The sequence below is a fragment of the Ascaphus truei genome, chromosome 5, assembly GCF_040206685.1.
Source record: "Ascaphus truei isolate aAscTru1 chromosome 5, aAscTru1.hap1, whole genome shotgun sequence".
In the NCBI taxonomy this organism is placed as follows: domain Eukaryota; kingdom Metazoa; phylum Chordata; class Amphibia; order Anura; family Ascaphidae; genus Ascaphus; species Ascaphus truei.
In genome coordinates this window covers 138,186,648-138,210,582 of record NC_134487.1, presented here as the reverse complement: position 1 = coordinate 138,210,582, position 23,935 = coordinate 138,186,648, and the positions used below count along the sequence as shown (strand labels likewise).

The window sequence follows — 23,935 nt, the reverse complement described above, 5'->3', positions numbered from 1 at the left end:
CTGGCATCATCCAATCCCCTGCGGTCCTGCTGCAGATTCAATACTTAAATTGCCTCCCCCTGCAGGAAACATCCAATCTCCTGCACCGTTATTGTCTCTCCCCCCCACCAGGCACGCTGCCTCTCCCCCCCCCCCGCCCCAGGCACGCTGCCTCTCTCCCCCCCTCCCAGGCACGCTGCCTCTCCCCCCCCCCCCCCACGGCACCCTTCCTTCCATTCACACATACTATACCAATACCGGGCCTTGGTGAAGGATGATGCCGGGGGCGGGGCTTAATGCCGAGGGGGGCGGGACATTGTACAATGACGGGCCGCATTCAATCAGCAAGACCCGTAACACAAGCCCAACCCCTGGCAGTAAAAAAAAAAACTTACCAGCCGGGCTGCTGCAGTCTCCTCCTCCGCGCCGCCGCAGACTCGCGCACCGCGCACAACGAACCGCCGGCGACAAAAAAACGGGGACACATGAGGAAAATCCGGGACATTACCGGTACGCACAGAAAAACGGTACAGCTCCCGAAAAACCGGGACTGTACCGGCAAAAGGGGGACGGGTGGTCACCCTACCCTTAACCAGTGTTAGGATGCCCCCTCTTCACAATTTCTAAAGCAGCAGGAGAGAGAGAGAGAGAGAGAGAGGGGGAGGGAGGGGGAGGGGGGGGAGAGGGGGAGGGAGTGAGGGAGACACACACACACACGGGTACACACACGGGTACACACACGGGTACACACACGGGTACACACACACACACTGGTACACACACACACTGGTACACACACACACACTGGTACACACACACACACACACTGGTACACACACACACACTGGTACACGCACACACACTGGTACACACACACACACACACACTGGTACACACACACACACACTGGTACACACACACACACACACACACACACTGGTACACACACACACACACACACTGGTACACACACACACACACACACACACACACACACTGGTACACACACACACACACACACACACACACTGGTACTCACACACACACTGGTACACACACTGGTACACACACACACAGACACTGGTACACACACACAGACACTGGTACACACACACACACTGGTACACGCACACACACTGGTACACCGCACACACACTGGTACACACGCACACACACTGGTACACACGCACACACACTGGTACACACACACACACTGGTACACACACACTGGTACACACACACACACTGGTACACACACACACACACACACACTGGTACACACACACACACACACACACACTGGTACTCACACACACACACACACTGGTACTCACACACACACTGGTACACACACTGGTACACACACACACACAGACACTGGTACACACACACAGACATTGGACACACACACAGACACTGGTACACACACACAGACACTGGTACACACACACAGACACTGGTACACACACACAGACACTGGTACACACACACAGACACTGGTACACACACACACACACACACACACTGGAGTACACAGAGGAAGCCACGAGCACCCACCCCCGCGCCCATCTCCTGCACCAAGGGGGGGGGGGGTGGATAGGAGCGCCGGGACGCAAAGGTACAAACTGCCGCCCACCCTCCCCCGGCGGGCAGCCACGGGTTCCCGGGGCAGAATGGGGGGACACCGCGCAGCCACCACTGCCAGTCCCCGCACCCATCTCCCGAACCAAGGGGACCGTAGGTGAAGGGAGCGCCAGGACAGTAGGCAACGGATCAAAAACCCACCTCCTACAGTATCACCCCAGCGGGCAGAGGGGGGGAGACACCGCGCAGAGGAGCCAGGAGCGGGCAGACACACACCACGTGTGCTCTGCCGCAGGAAGCGGAAGCCCCACCCCCAGGCACGCTTATCCTGACCCCCCCCAGGCACGCTTATCCTGACCCCCCCAGGCACGCTGGTCCTGCACCCCGCCCCCAGGTACCCTGGCCCTGCCCCCCCCCCCACGGCACCTTTCCTTCCATCCATTCCCACATGCCGGGCCTTGGTGAAGGATGATGCCGGGGGGCGGGGCTAAATGCCGGGATGCAGGTGATTGGCCAACAAGGTAGGAAACTGCCGTGGGGGGGTGGGGCATTAAAAAAATACTTACCAGCCGGGCTGCAGCAGTCTCCTCCTCCGCGCCGCCGCAGACTCGCACACAGCGCACCGCAGCTTACTCGCGCACCGCCGGCGATGCTAAAAATAGAACGGGAACACATGGAGGAAAAACCGGGACATTTCCAGGAAACACAGGAAACCGGGACAGCTCTCGAAAAACCGGGACTGTCCCGGCAAAAGGGGGACGGGTGGTCACCCTAGAAATATAGTTGCAGTTTACTTAATTCTGCACTAACTGTAGAGGGAGAGAGGGGGTGGCCCGGTATTAAAGGGGTTGCACCCCATTTGGCCACCCCTGACCGCACCAGGGAGACAAGGGGTTAACTGGGCTGAGGTCCAGAAATGTGATGTAACCCTTGTTATGACATGTAAATGTATTTTCCCCTGTTCCATTGTAATGTCTGGTTACTCAGTGTTTGCATCACACACACACTAGAATCCATCCGGGAGCACAAGGGTTAATAATTCTTTAATGATTATAGCTCTTTGTGTAGTTTTCCCGCCTTTTCAGGCACCATTTTGCAGGTCCCCATTGGCCGCCATTAGGGCTCAATGCATTTCAATAGGAATTGGTGCTGTTTTCGTCCTGTTTCCTGTAGTGACCAGCAGGTGGCGTCCGAGAGGGAGAGCGGCGGTTTCCCATTGAAAGTCAATGGGCTCATTGACTTCAATGGAGATGCCTCGAGGTAACCTAGTTGGCTGCCGTCCAGACCGCAAACCGCAAAGCGGATACAATGTCCTTCAAAAGAGCTAAAATCACTGGGTCAAGTTCAACGTCAATTAGCGGGGAAATAAACTGTTCTAGGGCACCTAGGGATAAAATTCTTTTTGCCCCTAGTTCCTAAGGGTCCCCCCACTCGACCACCACCGGGTCCCCGAATCCTGGACCCCCGATAAGGGTTGAACCAGATAGAGCGGGTCGCGCCATAGGCTTTGCCGGCGGCGGCAGAAACGGCTCAGAAAAATGACTAAGTGAGAAATGCTGAATTTTAGGAATCCATATCTCCGGTTCCGGAGGGTTCAGCGGATCAGGGTTTGGGGTATCTGTAGCCACTGCTCCGGCATCGCTGTAGAACCATCCTTGACCCGCTTGGACCAACCCGACGGAGTATGGACCCCCTTGAAGTTCGGGACTTTTCCCATAGACTTCAATGGCAGAAAACCCCCATTGACTTCAATGGCGGCGATTTACCATTGAAAGTCTATGGCGGAGCTGCCCGTTGTTTTCAATGGGGATTTAGTGAAAAGCTGAGATTTCTTTTTCAATGGAGATTTTTGTATTAAAATGATTTAATGTGCATTTGTGTAACTCCGGTTTCTTAGGTCGTAGCAAGTCGCTTTTTTGACCATATGGTGTCCCAGTTCTGGCAATGCGAACTGGGAAGTTTGGACCTGCTAAACCTAACGGAACCGGATATTTTAATACGTTTATGTTTTATGCTTAATAGTGTATCCTAAGGTAGGGATAAGTTCAAAAGGAAATTCTTTTGGGCCATAAGGTAGCAGATGGCCCTGGGGACGCCGCTATGTCTAGGATTTAAGTGCTGTTCAAAGAGTTTTATCACCCTCACTGTTTATCCGAAGCCCAAACCAGGGCAGGTCTTAAGTGTTCCAGTTAACACCTTTCAACAAAGGTTTTCCTGCCAGAACTCCAAATAGTAGACTTTCTGGCATTCCTGACGTAAATGTGGGGCTTCAGAAATGAGACCCCCAGAGTTCTACTGCCCATGTGCCAACTAGCAGGGGGGCATGGGTCAGAATGCTTTCCCACGTTAGTGAGTGGCTGGAGGTAATTGTAAACCAATCCCCTGTGCTTAAGGTTAAGAATAGAAGGAGAATGGTTTATAAACGGCTGTCCACCCATATATCCTTTGTCTTCGTTTGCTGATATGGTTACCTGATATCACCTGAATGATTTCCTCACTGCTGAAAGAAATGCTACATCATACTTCTCATTCCCCAACCCTTAAGTAAGTGTACTTCTTGTTTGTTACTGTATTATCTGTTGTGTTCACCTTTATTCTAAGGAATAAATACAATTTATTATATCTTAAGCCTCGTTCAGTTCAAACCCAATTATTTTTGTGTAATATTAATAAGCCTGTGGAAGCTATCGTCACACTAACACTAGAGTCTTTTTACGGTTTATGCCAAGTTGAACATGGCCGATCTTGACGCACTTTTAATTGATTTTGTGGCACACAGAAATATTCTACTTTTGTACATACCCTTCACATCCGTACGCCAAGCATGGCCCCTTACTACCCTCTAGATCAGGGGTTCTCAACTCCAGTCCTCAAGACCCCACAACAGGTCAGGTTTTCAGGATATCCCTGCTTCCGCACAGGTGATGCAGTCAAAGACTGAGCCACGGATTGAGCCACTTGCGCTGAAACAGGGATTTCCTGCAAACCTGACCTGTTGGGGGGGTTCTTGAGAACTGGAGTTGAGAACACCTGAGCTACGTAATAAGATCTTAGATTGGGCGTTTTGGCTTTAAAATTACATTACCATTCGGAGAATGCTGATATTTTAGGGTTTTACTTCCTTACGACTATTTTTGACCTACAGTTGTTTGTCTGCTGGGAAATTTTGATTTAAAAAAAAAAAAAAGGCCTGGTCCGCACTAGTTTGACTGCTGGGAAACTGTGATAAAATAATAGCCGTGCTCTTAGCTTGCATTCTAAGAATTCTAAGCAATTTTTTTATTTTTAAAAAGGTATGAAGCAGGTTGTCTCTGGGGCCGAACCACATTCATTTCAGCTCTGTAGGTGCTGCCGGATCTCCATGATTATGAAATCTCCCAAGGCACGTTGGCCAATAGGAAGGCGCCACATGTGACGTGCCACAGGAGATTTAAACCTCCATATTGTCTACCTAGGTGGGGATGCTACCGGGCCCACCAGGTTAGTATCCCGGGAAGCAGGGTGCTCCCAGAGCATTTCATCTCCAGAGACCCCCTGCTTTATACCTAGAGGGAAAAAAAACCCATAGGCCTTAGAAGGCTTAGAGACCTTAGAAGGCTTAGAGACCTTAGAAGGCTTAGAGACCTTAGAAGGGTGGAATTGTGTCATATACCAGAACGCGGCTTGTGGTTAAACCTTAAGCAGCAGTACACCCTTTTTTTACAGCATGACCGGCACACATGACCTGCAAGATAAGGAGTCCATTTTGTTTCCCCTGGATGGAGCATAGACAAGGATAAATAAACCGATAAGTATCTCCGGAACCTGGGGTCCCCAGAACCAGGAGGGTTGCTTTGATTTCCTATCTTCAACAAGTGGGTTTTAATCCACTTATGGCTTTTTACCTACCTTTAATTGCTTTAATAGACTTGCTTATCCTACTTTTCCCATTTATAAGAACTCCTGGATCTGGAATTGACTAGAATGTTATGGTAAAGCAGCAATCACTTGTTCTACTTAGATTTTGTACATGTGGATTGTTTTACAGAAGTCGAACTGGGTCAGGCCATCCTACCTGTTACATGAGAGGTCATTAAGAAAGATATGGGATGGATGGCTTGATGATCCATTTGTTTCTGGGCAAGAAGACATTTACAAAAAAGTGGATGGTATAAGGATGATTATACATTATAATTATCATTCAATCTATTTCTTCAGTTTTCTTGTACTTGTCTTTGTAATAATCAGAAATAGATCAAACCGACATTTTTTTACTGCTCTTACCTGTAATTTGTGAGCGTGACTGACTCCTCCATGCTTCTGGGTTCCTGCCACCCTCATGTGCTGCCTCTTTGGTTTTGGGTTCCTGTGCTGCTTCCATGTGCTCTTGGGAACCCGAGCCCATTTTATGTGCTACCGAGCTGCTCCTGCTTAATCTCTGCACCTCCCGGCTACAGAATCATCACATGGTGCTGGGCCGGTAGCAAAGTATTGTCGACTGCGTGTATTAGGTGCTCAATGACCTGGCATCATGTGATGACCTGTCACTGACGCCTGCACATGACGCACAATTCACACCACTGGCCCACTTGCCCCCTGAGTCCCCAATATATGTGGAATGACCAATGATCCCCCCTCCAGTTTCTTCCTAACAGCATGGACCCCACTGGGCTGCCTGCAACTGCACCTGTGCTAATGCGGAATGCGACGGACTCACTCGTGCAATGTGCATGTCTGGGTGCACAGCGGGGATTTCCCAGGTTCCCCGTCACACCAGTTTGACCCTGCTTGCGACTGCTCATTTCAATTAACACAACGACCATCCTTAATTGTCCAAGAAAACTATCATCAATTTAGTTGTTAAGTATCCCAGCTTAGGAGGACCCCCAGCTTCAAATCCTGTCAAAATAAAAAATCAATAGGCAAAATGGGTGGGATTGCTGCTTTAAAAGGTCGTCTAAGGCTAAGTCCCCGTTAGCGCTGAGCGGGCGGTGCTTCCAGAGGAGATTTACATACAGTATATATAGATATATGTAAGTCCCCGCTCACGAGGTGCGCGCGGCACACGCTCAGCTGCAATCGGCGCGTAAGTGAACAAAAAATCTTTACTTACCCGTGCGCTGAACTACCCGCAATGCCCCCTCCCCCGCGTGCGCGTTCAAGCCGGACACCCGGCGCTCATGCTTGGAGCGCTCGCCAAGCATGAGCGCGGTCAGCGCCAGCGGGGACTTAGCCTTAACCAAGATGACATCTCCATAAAACTGATTTAAAAGCCTTTTTTTTTTTAAATGATTCCCAGGAGCCTTTAATAGCATGTACCCCAGTAACGAATAGGTTACTAGCATCAGACGTCAAAGCCATTACCATCTTGTTTATTCTTTCTGTAGCTAGGGATGCTGGAACAATACTCCCTTGTGTGCTGACTTGGTAAACAGCTGACTCTAAATCACAAAGTCTTTTTTTTTGTGAGGTTGACGATGAGCTGCACGCAGCAAGACAAATTCACAGCTTGACCCAGGACAGAAAATTCCAAATCTCAATTCTCGACAGCAGCCAATGAGAGTACTGGTGGATTCCATCACATTCCATGCTCATCTGCCGATCATATCATACAGACTGTCAACATTCTAAACTTCCGACGTGAGGTGGCATTCTTTCACTTTGATTTGACACATTCCGGAGTTTTGTCTGTTGCCCACATTTACTAGGCAGTGCTACATGATATAACACTATTCAGCACCACAAGACACCTTACAGTACATTTTACTTGAATGGGCTGCAAGGTGTTGTCACGGGAGACTAGGATTTAACATAGGGATTAAGCACCAGACAGGACACAGAGATCAAATAAAAGTATATTTATTCTGGCTGGAGCCAGCAGAAACATTATCACCAACAGAGCTGTACTCCCTCCACACCGGGACAACATAGAAATCAGCCGACATGAAATCATACACGGATACTGTTACTTACATGCATTATTTTTATATATTATTATTATTATTTTATATATTATTTTTTATATAAGTAATGTATGGTCTTATTTATTTTTATGATGCAATGTTTGCAAGCATATGTTGAACAGCAAAATCTTAACATGAACAAAATAGCCTAGGCATAGCAGAACAGACGCACATACTGTACATAGCCAAGGCATTAGTCATAGCCCTGAAAGAGCTGGTATCAGCACTTGCTGAAATCCTAAACGAGCCACACATTTTTCATTATTGTAGCCATGCTGTGAAATGGTCTGCAGTTGTCTCCCCTGCTGGCAGTAAACCTGGTAAGTTACAGGGATGTCAGCAGTAATCGTGGAGGTTTGCCCTCACACCCTGGTGAGGTGCACTATGTATGGATGGGAGTGGCTGCATACTCTGAGTCCATTATTAGTGACATCAGAGCTGTGACAGCCCTGAAGTATATAAGGCACAGCACTGCCCAAATTTAGTGTGTTGCTGAATTGTTACTGAGTTGTTGGAGTGCGTTGGGACGAAAGGACCCACTAGTGCCGTAACTAGTGTCCATTTCTACGGCAAGCTGGATAAGAGCCACACTGTGTCCAGGGACCTGGCACAGGGGTTATCTCCCTGCGGGGAGAGGGGATCCCACTCAATTGGGAGGCGTACCTGTCAAAGGGACAGCAAAGGAATATGTGTGGCTGAGACAGCTGGCTGTGAGGGGCAGCTTGCCCATACCACTATAATAAAGATACCCTTGATCAAAGACATTCCACTGTGTGAGACTGAAGTTAATCTCCAGCGGAAGGCACCACCGAGGAGTTCCTCATCAGACCCATCTCCTGGCGGACGCCGAGATCCTGATGAGGTGGAGGCGCTGCACTGTATGTAGGTAGGACTCGCACACACTACCTCAGCTACCTGTCTGGGTTGACAATCCCAGAATACCATCATGCGGGAGACTCAGGAGTCCTGTTGCCTACAGGTGCACCATCAGACACGACCAGGTAATGGGGGACTGGTTAGACCACAGGGGCCAATATGAGATTGGGTGGGTCAGACTAGATGGAACACCCGTTACAGTTGGAGGCGCTGCTGATATACCTGTCAACAGGACAGGCTTTTGCTAGGCACACTGGGAAACAGGGAGAGTGTCTGCTGCCACTTTGTGCTGCGTGGGAAGGAGCCAGGGTATTCAGGGGAGCTGCAGGCCGCACGGACGCCCTGGGATCCTGCAAGGAGTTAGTGGGGCTGGAGCCGGACTATAGCTGTCCTAGTCCCTTGAGGTAGTGCTAGTGGTACGACACCTAAAGGGATAAACTGGTAATTTAGGGCAGGAATCCTGTAGAGGGTCTGCGCTAGACTAGCCGACAGAAGGTAGACGCCCAAAGTACTACATGGAAGAGCCAGAGTACTCTAGCCCATTCCAGACCACTTACCGAAGGGAGCACAGATTGGGAGGAAGGAGATACAGCAGACACAGAAAGAGTGAGCCTAGCCTGAGGTAGTGCAAACAAGAGTCAGATCTACATTAGGTACACAAGGTGGTGCACAAGGCATTTTTATTGTATCAGTGTGGCAGCTGCCCGGCAGAGAGGAGCTCCATGTACTATAAAATAATATACAATAGCCCAATGGCGATCGCAAGAATGGAGGATCCGCGCGGTGCGGAAGGTCCAAGATTGCAAACGGAGGCCAAGGGAGAGAGCACACATGGCATGTGTGCGAGTGAAGGGCAAGCTACAGAGGAGACTTGTGTGAGCCTGCTGGAAGAACAAGCTACAGAAGAGACTTTTGTGAGCCTGTTATGGAGTGGTGCGAAAGCTGTGAATGCACCGTGTTGGTCGTGCCTAGGACCTTGGGGTAGTAACCCTGAGGACAGTGAAGAGGACATTGTCGTGAGATATGACGAACATAATGGACTGGATTGTCATTCAACGTACAAACCGTTAAACGCTACCTCATTCAACTTGCAGAGTGACATTTCAAACCAAGATGGCGGTTCCCGCTTCCCTGGGAGACAGCGTGGGCCAGTTGCAGAAAATATTGCAAATTCTCAACTTGCAGAGAGTTGGCCAGGAGTGGCGCCAACAGGAAAACTCCACCCTGATGGGGAGTATGGCGCGAAAGCTGGAGCCGCACCCACATGGACTATGACTAGCTCAGCCCTGTGCTGGGTCAGCAGACCAAATTAAGGGACCTCCCTCCAGTTTCCACCAGGGGGGGGGTGGTTCCCGGTTGTGGTGGATGCGTATGGAGTTAGTTGGAGGAGGGGTTGGCAAACCAGCCCCTGCACTTCAGTTGCGAGGAGCCAGCGAGCAGAATAGACCACTAGTGAGAGTGCCTCCTCTAGTGACTATGGCCTGCAAATCCAAAGAAGGGTCACCGATATCTACCCATCCCTACTCGGCCCCAGGAGGCTTCTTGATACTCCGAGTGGCGGGTATAGAAACAGTGGCATGCCTGTGCCTGCAGTGTCGACTGCCGGGCGGTTCTGTGAGCTCTACGGCGCGATGCGCACAATGTGGCCTGCAATACCTGTGGCCAATGCTGACATTCGTGCCGGTCCAGGCAGTGGAGACCGCGGGAGATATTGCCATGCTGTCTGCGGAACTCCTCGGTGCGCTCTGGCGGGAGTCTACTGATTCCGGAGAAAGGGGATCGGGCCCGACCATCAAAACCAAGCCAGACGAGAAAACCGACCACTGACACGGTGATAAAAGGGGGGCTCACCGTCGATCACCGAGCGGAATGACTCGCCCTAATGCAAAGTTGGAGTCCTCGGACGAGGAAACAGCAAGCTCTACTGCGTTGACGGCCCGACCACCAGTGAGCCACAGCAGCAGTACGATTAATCCAGTGCCACTCACCTGTGTCGGAAGTGAGCGGAGCAGAGTGTCGCCCGTTCAGCGGTCGCCCGAGAGGCGAAGTCCCACGGCCGTGGTGACCAGCGGTTCCGATGGCGGCAGATCCACCCCAATACCACAGAACGGTAAGCAAAGCCCCTGCTATTACCAGGTTCCGAGGGTGTCAACGGCGGAGGAGGGACGGTGCAGGGCCCAGGCGGTGCCACAGCGGAAAAAGGCGTTGCCGGATGTAGTCATGGAGGAAGAGGCTCGCTTGGGGACCCAGCCCGGGATGGCAGCGAAGCACGTGCGTTCCAGGACGTAGCTTCCGGCGACCATGGCGGAACTGATTGGGAGATGACGGCGCCTCTTCGTTCGAGCAGTGTCAGCCGATCGCCTAGGTTGAAGAGGAGCGGGTGATCGACGCGGAAGCTGAAGAGCAGTGAGACCGGAGAAGCGGAGAGCCCATGCGGTGGCACCGTACCAGGTAGCGGTGAAGAGCGGGTCGAAGCCCCGCGTATACCCACTGTCCGGCCCTATGCCCAAACCCCGACCCTAGTTAGACCCAAGGCCCTAGTTAAAGCCCCAGCCCCAGCCACCTTTTCTTTCGGCTCCTCGTCGAGCTTAGGAATGTCAGGGGGTTCCCGGGTCACGTCGGATGAACGGACTGAAGGGGGCTTGGACTGGGGTACGTCTGATGATGGTTCGGTGGGTGGAAGGTATTCGCGGCAAGTGTCCGCATCTAGTGATGGCCTAAGCGTTGTGAGTGTCACCCTAGAGAGTAGGCCCAAGAGGGTGGGATCGCAGTCACGGTCTACCGGGACATCCGGAGTGTCCTCCTGGGGAGAACTAGAGGAGGGAGAGTCTGTAGAGTCCGGTACAGAGGAGGTTAAGGAGACCCGGTGGTGGGCCCCCTTATTTGAGGGCTACGAGGCCTGGTTAGATAGGACGCGGTTCATCCTAGAGCGGGATGGGGTGGTGGACTATTGGTGGGCCAAGGGAGAATTCACTGAGGAGGCTCATTTGAAGGCCCTGCAGAACCGTGGTACGACATTAGTCGAGGGCTAATAGAGCCATTGGGTCCTAGTAAACTTGAGGATCCGGCAGAGCCGGATGAACCCCTGTCATGGGTGCTACCCGGGAGAGCAGGTAATACCAAATTAATCCGGACCAGCCATGCAGAAAGGGCCATTGTAGCCCAGTACAAAAACTCCCATGGGTTAGAGTACCCCTATGTTCCCGAACCCCTCATGCAGGAGATTGAGGATAAGCGGGATTGGTGGCTACGAGAAACCATTGAAATGTACATGGTAAATAAAGGGGGTGCCATTACGGGGCGCAGAGCAGAAGAGAGGATCTCCCAGTTAATGCGAGTATGGAGCATTGGGCGCAGCATATATATGCACAAAGCGGTGTATAGACCCGAGAGCGGCTTGGCTCGGGAGTATAGCATTACAGTAACTGACATGGCAGGTAGGGAGGTGAAGAAACCAGATCCTCGCCACTATTATTAGGTAGACAGAATAGTGAGGTCTGTGTCTTACTTGAGTGCTCTCTGCTGGTCAGGAGCGTTATACAGTTGATAATTATGAAACATGAATGTTGTTTGATTAATTATGTGTTCTATTTCACAGTGCTTCCTGGAAAAAGGTACACCAAATTTAGGTCCCAGCCGGGACAGTGGGGATTCACCAGGGGGAGATTGTAGCCATGCTGTGAAATGGTCTGCAGTTGTCTCCCCTGCTGGCAGTAAACCTGGTAAGTTACAGGGATGTCAGCAGTAATCATGGAGGTTTTCCCTCAAACCCTGGTGTGGTGCACTATGTATGGATGGGAGTGGCTGCATACTCTGAGTCCATTATTAGTGACATCAGAGCTGTGACAGTTCCTGAAGTATATAAGGCACAGCACTGCCCAAATTTAGTGTGTTGCTGAATTTTTACTGAGTTGTTGGAGTGCGTTGGGACGAAAGGACCCACTAGTGCCGTAACTATTGTCCATTTCTATGGCAAGCTGGATAAGAGCCACACTGTGTCCAGGGACCTGGCACAGGGGTTATCTCCCTGCGGGGAGAGGGGATCCCACTCCATTGGGAGGGCGTACCTGTCAAAGGGACAGCAAAGGAATATGTGCGGCTGAGACAGCTGGCTGTGAGGGGCAGCTTGCCCATACCACTATAATAAAGATGCCCTTGATCAAAGACATTCCACTGTGTGAGACTGAAGTTACTCTCCAGCGGAAGGCACCATAGAGGAGTTCTTCATCAGACCCATCTCCTGGCGGACGCAGAGATCCTGATAAGGTGGAGGCGCTGCACTGTATGTAGGTAGGACTCGCACACACTACCTCAGCTACCTGTCTGGGTTGACAATCCCCGAATACCATCATGCGGGAGACTCAGGAGTCCTGTTGCCTACAGGTGCACCATCAGACACGACCAGGTAATGGGGGACTGGTTAGACCACAGGGGCCAATATGAGATTGGGTGGGTCAGACTAGATGGAACACCCGTTACATTATTAAGAAAGAATGCATTGCACCTTTAACCTTAAGTGTAAAAATTGCTGCTCTGTTAAAATGATCATTGCACACTTTCATATTCATGTAGTGAAAAAGAAAATGGGCACCAGGGAGCCACTCTTAAATTAGTCCTGCCCACTCGCCACTCACACTCACCTCAGGGCTTTACCAAACCATAGAGAAATATGAAATCAAAGGGTATATCAACTGCAATACGACATATGTGGTATATCTGCTTACCTGTAAGTGCGATCTGCAATACGTGGGCCAAGTCCTCAAATACCAGCACAACGGTTGCGTTTAAATAATCTTGCTCCAAAATTAGACGCACATACCTGAAAGCTGCCCCGTAACAGGCAGGACCTATGCGCAAATCCCACCACGACTTGGTATTTAAACAGAGTTGAGCAAATATGGGGTGTTTTTGCAATTACGCTAACTATGATGGTAACCACCGTCAATTCGCTTGTCCCAACCTAAGGGGACCACTTAAACCCAGTAATGGAACCTCTAAGTTCAGGGGCTTCACAAGAAAAACTCCCTCCACCTTCCCCATGCATGGATGCCACTTCACAACAAGTGGGGGGAGGACAGAATGGAGGCAGTGGGTGTAGGTACTAGGGCTGGCCTCTTACCCCAGCCGGTCTGGCAGACGACTTACTTCGCCTCCTGCTGCGACCAGCAAACACTGCAGGCTCTGCATCCAAACTCCTCTCTATGGGGATAACCTGAACTTGTAAACAAAATGAATAACTCTTTAATGATAAAATATACTTGAATTCCTATAGTGAGTGCTTTTTTGTAAATAAACAGGTGCTGGTACTCAGGGCTGCAGACAGCTCGCATCTCCCCATTCTCTATCTCTCTACCCGCATCTCTCTCTATCTCCCGCCACCTCTCTCTACCTCCCACCTCTCCCCTCCCCACCTCACCTCCTTCTACCTCTCTCTCTCTCTCCCCCCCACCTCTCTATCTCCGCCAACTTCTCTCCTTCCCCCTCTTCTCTATCTCCCACCTATTTCCCCCCACTTCTCTATCCCTCCACCCATCTCTCTCTACCCCTCACCTCTCTCTCTCTCTCCCTACCTCTCTCTCCCCCTACCTCTCCCCCACTTCTCATTTAGAGTGATGGCCCGCAGCAAGCAGAGACTGCAAGCAGGGGAAAAAACAAGCAGGGAAAGAGACCGCACATCACAAAAAAAAACCCTGTCTATAGTTATCCTAAAAACTTGCATAGATTGCTCATCACTCACTAAGCCTTTTGATGTCTCTGAGCCACTTTGACAAAGATCCCTCTCACCAAATGAACTTAGTCATATTGGAAGCTATTTAAAAACTGTTAAAATGCCTTTTACATTTAAAATATTTAATAAATACACCTACATTGAAGAACCTTTCATAGACATAAAATCGAACTGTGCTAGCATCCGCATCACAGTACATTACAGATGAGAAAGCAAACGAACACTATTGTGTAAATGTCTTAAGCTCCTTATCCATAAAATAAAATTATAATAAAAAAAAAAAAATATATATATATATAAAAATAAGTGAAATGACTCAGGGAAATGTATATCTCATATATAAATCAATTAACATGTTCGAATTGTATCCCTATACATAGAAATACTTTGCACAGTTGTACATAATATCACCAAGCATATAAATGCGATGTAATAGTATATTAAGTAAATGAGTCACAATAAACCAACCTATAATAATCTCAAACAAAGATGTTAGACAGAACATAAGCCCCCCTTTTGGTATTAGTCCTCCTTGGATACATATTACAACCTTTAGTTTATACAAATATTTTAAAATCCTAAGAACTAAAATATTAAAGGTCTAGATGCTGTCAGTAGACAGAGCGCATATATAAAATCACGCTATGGGATTCTAATAATAGAGAGCATCAGTCAGATAGATTCAAACACCCATTTATATCACAGGTGTATAGGTTATAATAACATGAAATATGTATACATTTAATATCTCTATCTCTCCAAGTCAAATGTAAATAGCAATACACCAAAAAGAAAAAAGAACTCAGTAGATAATAGCACTCAATATCAAATGTAAATAGCACCTTGACGAACAAAGGAGAGCTGGAATTCAGAAATAGACAGCTCAAACCACATGGCATAAACAGATAATTTCCCAAAAATGTTTATTTCAAAAACGCTTTGAAGCACATTTAAAAAGCATAGAAATGCAATACGAAATGATATAACAATGTCACCGACCACACACAATGGATTACAAAACAGATTTCAAAAAAGTGGTTCCCATTAGGAGTCTTATGAAGTTTTACTGCTGACCCCTGCTCCCCCCTTCTTCCCTGTTTTCTCCATCGCAAACATGCTGTCATAATAATAAAAGCAAGAACTGTCAAACTCTAAATGAGCGGCTCATTTTTGCATATTAAGAAAGAATGTAGTGTTTTACTTTAAAAATGTACTTAAAAGTATTTCTCTGTTAACTGGGCAGTGCATTCTCTCATATCAATATACAACTGTGCTGTGAAAAAATAGTTACTCAGTTAAAATGAGATCTGTCATCATATGGTGCACACATCATAATATTTAAATAACAGTCTAGTTAACCATTTTGTGTAATACACCATGCAATACTTTCTGAGTGATTCCTTTGACATTTTAGCTCTCTCTTGCTGTAACTATTTGAATTTCTGAGAAGGCACGTTCCACATTAGCACTGGACACAGGAAGACCAAGAATATTCAAAGCACATTCTGCTAACTCAGGCCAACAGTTTAATTTGCCATTACAATAACACTGAACTGTAAGTGTATTGTGTTCCTGGTATTGGTTCTGCCAAGTACTGATGACACTCCTTTTCCAGCCCACCACCCGTTGAGAACATTTTGTCTTCATCCTAATGCTCAGCACTCACCACTGAACTTGCACTACTAGCACTGCCATGCCTCCCCATCTTTCTTTATTACTCTAACCTCACTTCTTCTCAAACTTCAACTCTCTTTCTACCATTCTCATTATGTCTCTAACTCCATTCATATATCTAAATCTATCCTTCCTTCCCCACTTCTCAGTTGTCATGAACTCCTTTCAAATCTGAGCCCTATGACACTACAGAGCAATACCCCCAACACTAAAACTCACCCCTACAAATCCCCCACACACATTCTCTTTCTATCCATGAGTCTCCTCCTTGCTTCTTTCTCTCCCTCTCTCTGCTCCTGTATTCTATAACTGAGACTTGGCTCACTCAGTCTGACTCTGCACTGGAAGCTGCCTGGTGTGCGCTGCGGGATGACGGAGCACTCTCCCCCTCCAGCCGAGCAATCTGATGGACTTCAGATCACTTGCGACAGGGGCATGGCGAGGGCACAGCAGGGTCGCGGCCATGACGTCAAATGGCTGGTTCGCCATCATTGGCTGAACAGCCGCTGTGACGTGGCCATTGCTTGGCGAAAGCGGTTGCGCATCGCGCATTGTGTAGGCGAGCGCAGGTAGTTACTGGGGCTGGCCCCATAGAGGGCCATACCTTGTGTGTGCTGCGCTGCGCACGCCGTCCTGGGCCCGGTGGCTGCAGGGAGCCCGGCTGCTGGTCCTCAAGTTGCCGCTGCGCCCAGGATACTTGTCCCGGTTCTTCCCCCCCATCAGCGGCCCTGCTCTTCCACCTCTACCACTTGAAGCAATTCCCTCCCATCTTCTCAAACCTTCACTCCTACTCTAATCCCTACACACATACTGTATTTTCAACTCTTCCCTCTATTGTGCTACCTTTCCCACCTCCTCCAAGAATGCTACTGTAACGGTGTTTTCCCCGGGCCCTTCTGATCCTGACCCATATGTAAGAAAATCCCCCAATTACATGGATGTGTATGTGTGGTGCACCTGCTGGCAACAGGACTCCTGAGTCTCCCGCTGGGTTGGTATGGGGAATATCATCATGACAGGCGTCTGAGGTAGTGTGCTCTGAGTCCTACTCACATTTGGTTACAGCGCCTCCACCCCATCAGGATCCCTACGGCTGCAGGGGAAGTATCTGATGGGGAACTCCTTCTTGGTGCATCCTTCTGTGGAATAACTTCACTCTCACACAGAAGGGATCTTTTGAACCAGGGCATCTTTAATGTCACCTCCATAGGCAGACCTGCCCCTCTTCGCGGCCGTCACTTAGCCGCTCATTCTGTTGGAGTACTCCATGCAGAAGGTTCCTTCTCCTAATGAGTTGTTTCCACCTCTCCCCTAAGGGAGATCCACCAACTGTGCCAGGTCCCTGGACACAGTGTGTAATCAGCTTGCACTGAAGTATCTGACAGACAGACTTGAACTGCTGCAGACACTCCACTCAGGAACATAACCAGAACTAGACTGCTAACTTTAGGCAGTGCTGTGTCTTATATAACCTCCAGAAGCAGACCCACCTTTGTGTCACTAACAGTGGACACAAAGCATGTTGTCACTTCCTTTGTTACATATGACACTTCACCAGGGTTTGAGGGCAAACCTCCATGATTGTTACTGGCAACCCTGCATACTTACCAGGATTACTGCCAGCATGAGAAAGAGATGTACACAAGTTTTACACATGGCTACACTACAGTTATACCTTTACTCAAAAACTGAAAGCTTGACCCTACCTCTCTTTCTAACTATCGCCCTCTCTCCCTCCTGCCTTCTGCCTTTTGCTAAACTCCTTGAACACTTTATATTCTATCGCTTGCTTCATTTTCTCCCCACCTATTCTCTCCTAGATCATCTACATTCTGGCTTCCGCACTGCTCACTCCACCAAAACAGCCCTGACTAAAATAATTAATGACCTCTATGCTGCCAAAGACAAAGGCCACAGTAGATTGTAAGCTCCTCAGGGCAGGGACTCCTTTTTCTAAATGTCACTTTTATGCCTAAAAGCAGTTCTTCCTAGTATGTATTATTTGTATTATTTGTTATTTATATGATTATCACATGTATTACTGCTGTGAAGTGTAAGGTACATAAATGGTGCTCTATAAATAAAGATATACATACATACATACATACTCTTCTCATACTATTCAAAGTCTCTGCAGCCCTTGATACTGTGGACCACCCTCTTCTTCTTCACATTCTCCATACTCTTGGTATCCGTAACAGAGCTCTATTCTGGATCTCCTCTTACCTCTCCCATCGTACTATCAGTATCTCGTTTACTCTTCCTCGTCCTCTGTCAATCTCTCTGTTGGCGTATCCTAGCGATCTGTCCTGGGACCTCTTCTCTTTTCTCTTTATCCACTCTCTAGGTGGAGCTGATGACACACACATTTACGTTTCAACTCCTGACCTAACACCTGCTGTACAGACTAAGGTCTCTGAATGTCTCTCCATTATATCATCCTGGATGGCCCTCCGCCAACTCAAACTTAACATGTCAAAGACGCAGCTCCTCACACTTCCTCCCAAGCCTGGCCCTACAGACTGCCCCCTTCTACATTGCTGTTGGCAGCACTATCATACACCCAGTATCACAAGCACGCTGCCTAGGTATCACATTTGACTCCTCCCTCACATTCTCCTCTCACATTTACAATTTAGCTAAAACCTGTCATTCTTTTCCTCCCTAACATTGCAAAGATACGCCCTTTCCTCTGTCAGTCTACTGCTAAAACTCTAATACAGGCCCTCATTCTCTCCCGTCTCGACGATTGTAACCTTCTACTGTCCGGACTTCCTGCCTCCCCTACAATCTATCCTAAATGCTACTGATAGAATCACTTGATTCTCTCCTAAATATATCTCTGCGTCTCTCCTGCTGAAATCCCTCTCCTGGCTTCCTATTAAATATTGTATTACTTACAAAATTCTCCTCCACTCATTTAAGGCTATACACTCTTCTGAACCTCCTTACATCCTAGGCTACGGCCCAAGTGCCTGCGCTGCACACGCGCCCGCGAGGTTGGCGACGCGTGCAGCCGAGTTCCCCGGTCTGCAGTGAGCAGCAGGGGAAAAGACAAGGGGTGTGACGGGGGCGCGGCAATGACGTCAACCGGCAGGTTCGCCCTGATTGGCTGAACCGCCAGGGGACGTGTCCTAGCACTCTGTTGCTAGGTCTAATCACATTTTAATGTATTACCAAAATTAGAAAAAGGGATGAGTTACCACCCCCCTGCCTAGCTAGAAGCCCACTAATAGATGCACTCCAGGGCTATTAAAACATAACATTTATTGTAACAATTAAAAAGATCTACACATATATAATGATCATGATTCGTGAAAAATAAATTGTGAAGTGAGTTAAAATGAGTAGGCGTAGGTCTGGTACTGGTGAGGCTGACTATCAGGTGTATAGCCCTAGTGTCGAATATTATAATCTTAGACAACCACTAGAATATAATTGGCAATGAATCCACCTATAGAACCTAACTATATGTACAGCAACTGATCCTAATTAGTGTGGCTACTTGGTATATGTTAATAGTAATGTGCTCATTGTGTGATGCCCCTGTCGAAGCTCAGTTCGGGAGGGAAACGCATAGGGTGTAATGACGCAGTGACGTCATCACTGAGGAGGGTCTGGTAACTGTGTGTCGCTGGCAACTGTATCCTCTGTGCAGTGGCTACATTGTGATTGTGTTTGTATTGGTTCACTGAGGGATCCTTCCCTTTTCAGGCACCGCCGTGTGCATATATGAGATTTCAGTCTGCATTTGACCGCTGGGTCATACAACGTCATGTTTGCTGATAGAATGGGTTATATTTATGCAGGGGTGCGGGATACTATCTACACTACTATGTGTTAAGCTATTTATAACATGTATATCCAGACACACAATATGCCTCAGGATATACGGGTCTATTATCCGTGCATATAACCCAGTACATAGCTGTGCACAATCCAATTGTTGTGACCACAGTAGTAGCAAACCTTTCCTTGCTACATTAGCATTTTATGACAGCTTGTGTGTACTCTCACCTCTGTTATGTATACAATTAATGCATTTCAGAGAAGAGGTGACTGCCAATAAGCTTATGTTATATGCTGATATTATTTTGCCATTTATATACCACTGGTTTAGGTGAGCTGATGTTACCCTACACAGGTTCAATCCACATACCACCAACCAATGATTGTGCTCAGCTGACCCGCATCACTGTAAACTATCATCATTTAGCTGCTAGGAGTAAAATTATGCAGTGAGGTTGGAGCTGTGCCATGGTTAGCATGGCGTTTATATCTAGGTTAGCCCCCACCATCTGATTACCACGTTACCATTAGCTATCACAATCCTGCGGCTTGCTTTATATTTTGCAATCGTTGGTTGGTTACTAGGTATGCTGTGTTAGTGTTAACACCTCATCACACAATGAGCACATTACTATTAACATATACCAAGTAGCCACACTAATTAGGATCAGTTGCTGTACATATAGTTAGGTTCTATAGGTGGATTCATTGCCAATTATATTCTAGTAGTTGTCTAAGATTATAATATTCGACACTAGGGCTATACACCTGATAGTCAGCCTCACCAGTACCAGACCTACGCCTACTCATTTTAACTCACTTCACAATTTATTTTTCACGAATCATGATCATTATATATGTGTAGATCTTTTTTAATTGTTACAATAAATGTTATGTTTTAATAGCCCTGGAGTGCATCTATTAGTGGGCTTCTAGCTAGGGAGGGGGTGGCAACACATCCCTTTTTCTAATTTTGGTAATAGAGTTACAATTAGCCCATCTGATGCACCCAATGCCAATCTAGGCATTTTTAGGGCGAAAACCATATTTTCAAATGACATTATTTTCACTCAGTGAGCAGTTTATACCTTCTGTGTTTTTTCACGTTTTAATGTGTCTGAATAACACGCAGCGCGGCGGCCGCCCCTCGCAGCAGGCCCGGCCGCCATAGCGAGCGCTGCAGCAGGCAGCGTGGACCAAGCCTTACACCTGCCCGACTCCTGCATTCTGCTCAAGGATATCATCTGTCTACCCCTTTTGTATCTAAATCCCCCTCCTGCCAAAAACCTGTCTCACTGCCCCTTACCTCAGGAATGCCCTTTCCCTCAATTTCCAACTGGCACCCTCTCTCTCCACCCTTAGGACCTTTCTTTAAACACTTTAACCTCTTTAACAAAGCATATGGATAGCTCCACTGGCTGAATACATCTCATATGCACGGGCCTTGGCCCCTTGCAGGGGCACTTACCAGAACACCCTCCTACTGTCTCTGTAAATTCTCCCCACTTAGTACTTAGATTGTAAGCTGTTCGGGTCAGGGACTCCTTTTTCTATTGTTTTAACGACCGAAGCGCTTATTCCCATTGTGTTATTATATTTTGTTGCCTGTATTGTAATGCCCTATGTACCTGAATGGCGTTGTGTCAATAAAGATATACATATACTGTACATACACCCCTGAAAACAAAAAATATATAATTATTATAATCCTAAACACTCCTTTCCAAAATGGGTCAAGGATCTGAATTATGTACCAAAGGGATGCCTCTTGTGCTTCAAATGCCTTGGCAGGAGAAGGGATGTTACGCTGAACATTGCGTGCCATTTTTGTTTCCATGGAATCATAAAACAATCTAAAACTGTTTCTCACGGTAACCACTGAAGCAAAGCCCACGTGGCAGGACCTAAATCACTGAAAGTGTTACCCACTTTAGGCCTCGGCCATGCTCCCTGCTGGCGTGCTGAGGCGCGCTGAGGCGCAGGGAAAGCGGGTGCTTTCCCTGGCCTTGCGGTTGCTTACCGCACGCGCTGTCAGCGGGCCATCAGGGAGCGGGCCGGGGGCGGGCCAGTGACGTCACAGAGCTGGTTCGCCTTCATTGGGCGAACCGCTCACGTGACCGGCCTGTCGCGCCGGCAAGCGGGGGATTTTTAAATTCCCCTAAGACCTGCGCTTACGCACGCTTGCGGAAGCATAGGTGAGCCCCTACTAAAGCCGCTCTAATTGCGGCTGTAGGGGCTCAGTGCTGAGCGGGAGCGCGCGTCAGCACGCTTCCGCCAGCAAGCAAGGAACATGGCCGAGGCCTTACTTTCCAATAGGTGCTTGGTTTGAACCCCCACTATGGTAATCACTTGGTACATGTGTGCTTCCAGATTCAAGAGTTTTAATGACATTAAAAACTGGAGTTATATGTTCTGTTAGAAACTTCCAGATACAGTACATGGTGTTTCTGTTAACTTCACTGATAACACCTATTTTATGGGTCTCAAATGTATTCCCGGAAGCATCATCACTTAGTAAAAAAACAGTGAAAGGTCTCTACATTGCTGGCAAAGCATTAACTGCCTCCAACATGGAAAACCATCTTGTCTGAGTAACCATTGGTATCACTTTCTGTTTTACTCCCTGTCAAGCACACACACCATGGCACTTTTGCTTGAGTTCCCTTGCATACTTAAAGAGAGCACCATCCTCTTACTGACAATGATAAATAAATAACAAGGATTCAGAAAGGATTAGAAATAGATCCCACGGGAGGGAGGAGAATGAGCATTAAAGGTTAAGTTCAAATTTAAAGAGTTAAACAAATTGTAGAGGCAAAATATTAAAGAGGCAATTCAAGTGGCACTTAAAAAATTTGTTGGTTTGTATTAATATAGAAGGCTATAATTGAAACCTTTATTGAAAACTAATTATCTACGCTACTGATCGATAAGTTCTCCTGTAATTGATCAACAAAGATCCTGGTTCACTAAATGGCCACCTTTCAGTTTCAATCAATCCTTCAGTCAGTGTAACTCAGCAATGTAATCTTAAATTACTAAAGTAACATTATCTATTATTACAGTTTGCAGCTCAAACTGCTGGGAATATTGGCAACAAATGACCACAAACAGGAAAGTTACAAAGATTTTGCTCTGCTGGGGAGGTGGGCTAAATCTGCTATATAGAAATCAAGGGATGCTCAGTATATTAAAACTCATTCGAAATGGCATTAAGAGTTGAATACATTTTTTTTTAAAGTATTATCTAATACTACAAAACTGATTTATTTAAAAAAACAAAACACATGTAGGACATGGGTTTCTCCTTTAAGCTAGAAACCAGAAACACTCACGAAACACCATTCAAACCAGTAATACGCTTAGGCAATACATTGTAACAAGGACACTCATGTATTGGCATACTGTATGTATAAACTGTTATATGTATAAAGGGAAATAGACATTCTATAGATAAAAGTTATAATGGAAACATTTTATTCCTATGTGTATAACATCGTATGGAATACAGAAAATCTTGTTTCATGTAACTTCTATGAAAAAACATTCTCTAATAAAAAGATATATATATTGAGAAAGAGAATAAAGCGCAATCCTATGTGGCTGTTAAAAATAAGGGAAAATGTAATAATAATTATTTTTCCTCTATTTTTTACCCATATATATTGTTTTATTGTTATGCTTTTTCTGTATTTGTGTCATTTGTACATCCAGTAACCAACCTTTATTGCCTTTATTAAATTTTCCCTTATTTTTAACAGCCACATACAGTAGGAGTGCGCTTTATTCTCTTTCTCAATTCTTTAGGATAGGCATATCTTTTTAGAGCTGCATCCTATGGCATATTTTCTCCTGACCAGTGCCTGATATTCTTTACACTATATATTATTAAATTTCATTATCACTTATAAATTCACCTAGTGCTATTTCTAGCGCTGATTTGTTTTTTGTTTTATATATATATATATATACACACACACACATTTTTTTTAAGTACGAGAATGCATAATAAAATCAACAGCTCTTTTGGAATACTTCACATGCACTAAAGGAAAAGCTCTGAAGTCGGATTTTGCCTCCTTTAAGTCCTTTTTTGTCACATAACTTGCCGAGTCACTGGCAGTACAAACAATATCTTCAATTTTTTATAAAAATATTTGTCAAGCAGCTTTCGCAAGAGTATTGCAATAGGAACAGAATTGCAGGTTCCTAGTACTTCCATGTCTGTCATAACAGTGCTCCACACCCAGCCATCTGCTGTGTCTGCAAAAGTAAATAGGACAGTCACAGCAGTATCACCTTGCAATTCTGGGGTCTCTTTAATGGTGGTTGCTAATGTTGATGATTCAATTGCCTCAATAAT

At 47.0% G+C, this 23,935-nt stretch overlaps 1 protein-coding gene across 3 annotated transcripts in view; it reads left to right on the top strand.

Annotated features, from left to right (window-relative positions):
* Positions 1-23,935, top strand: part of ARHGEF37 (Rho guanine nucleotide exchange factor 37) — a 110,249-nt gene that overhangs the window by 24,257 nt on the left and 62,057 nt on the right. The window lies entirely within an intron of this gene.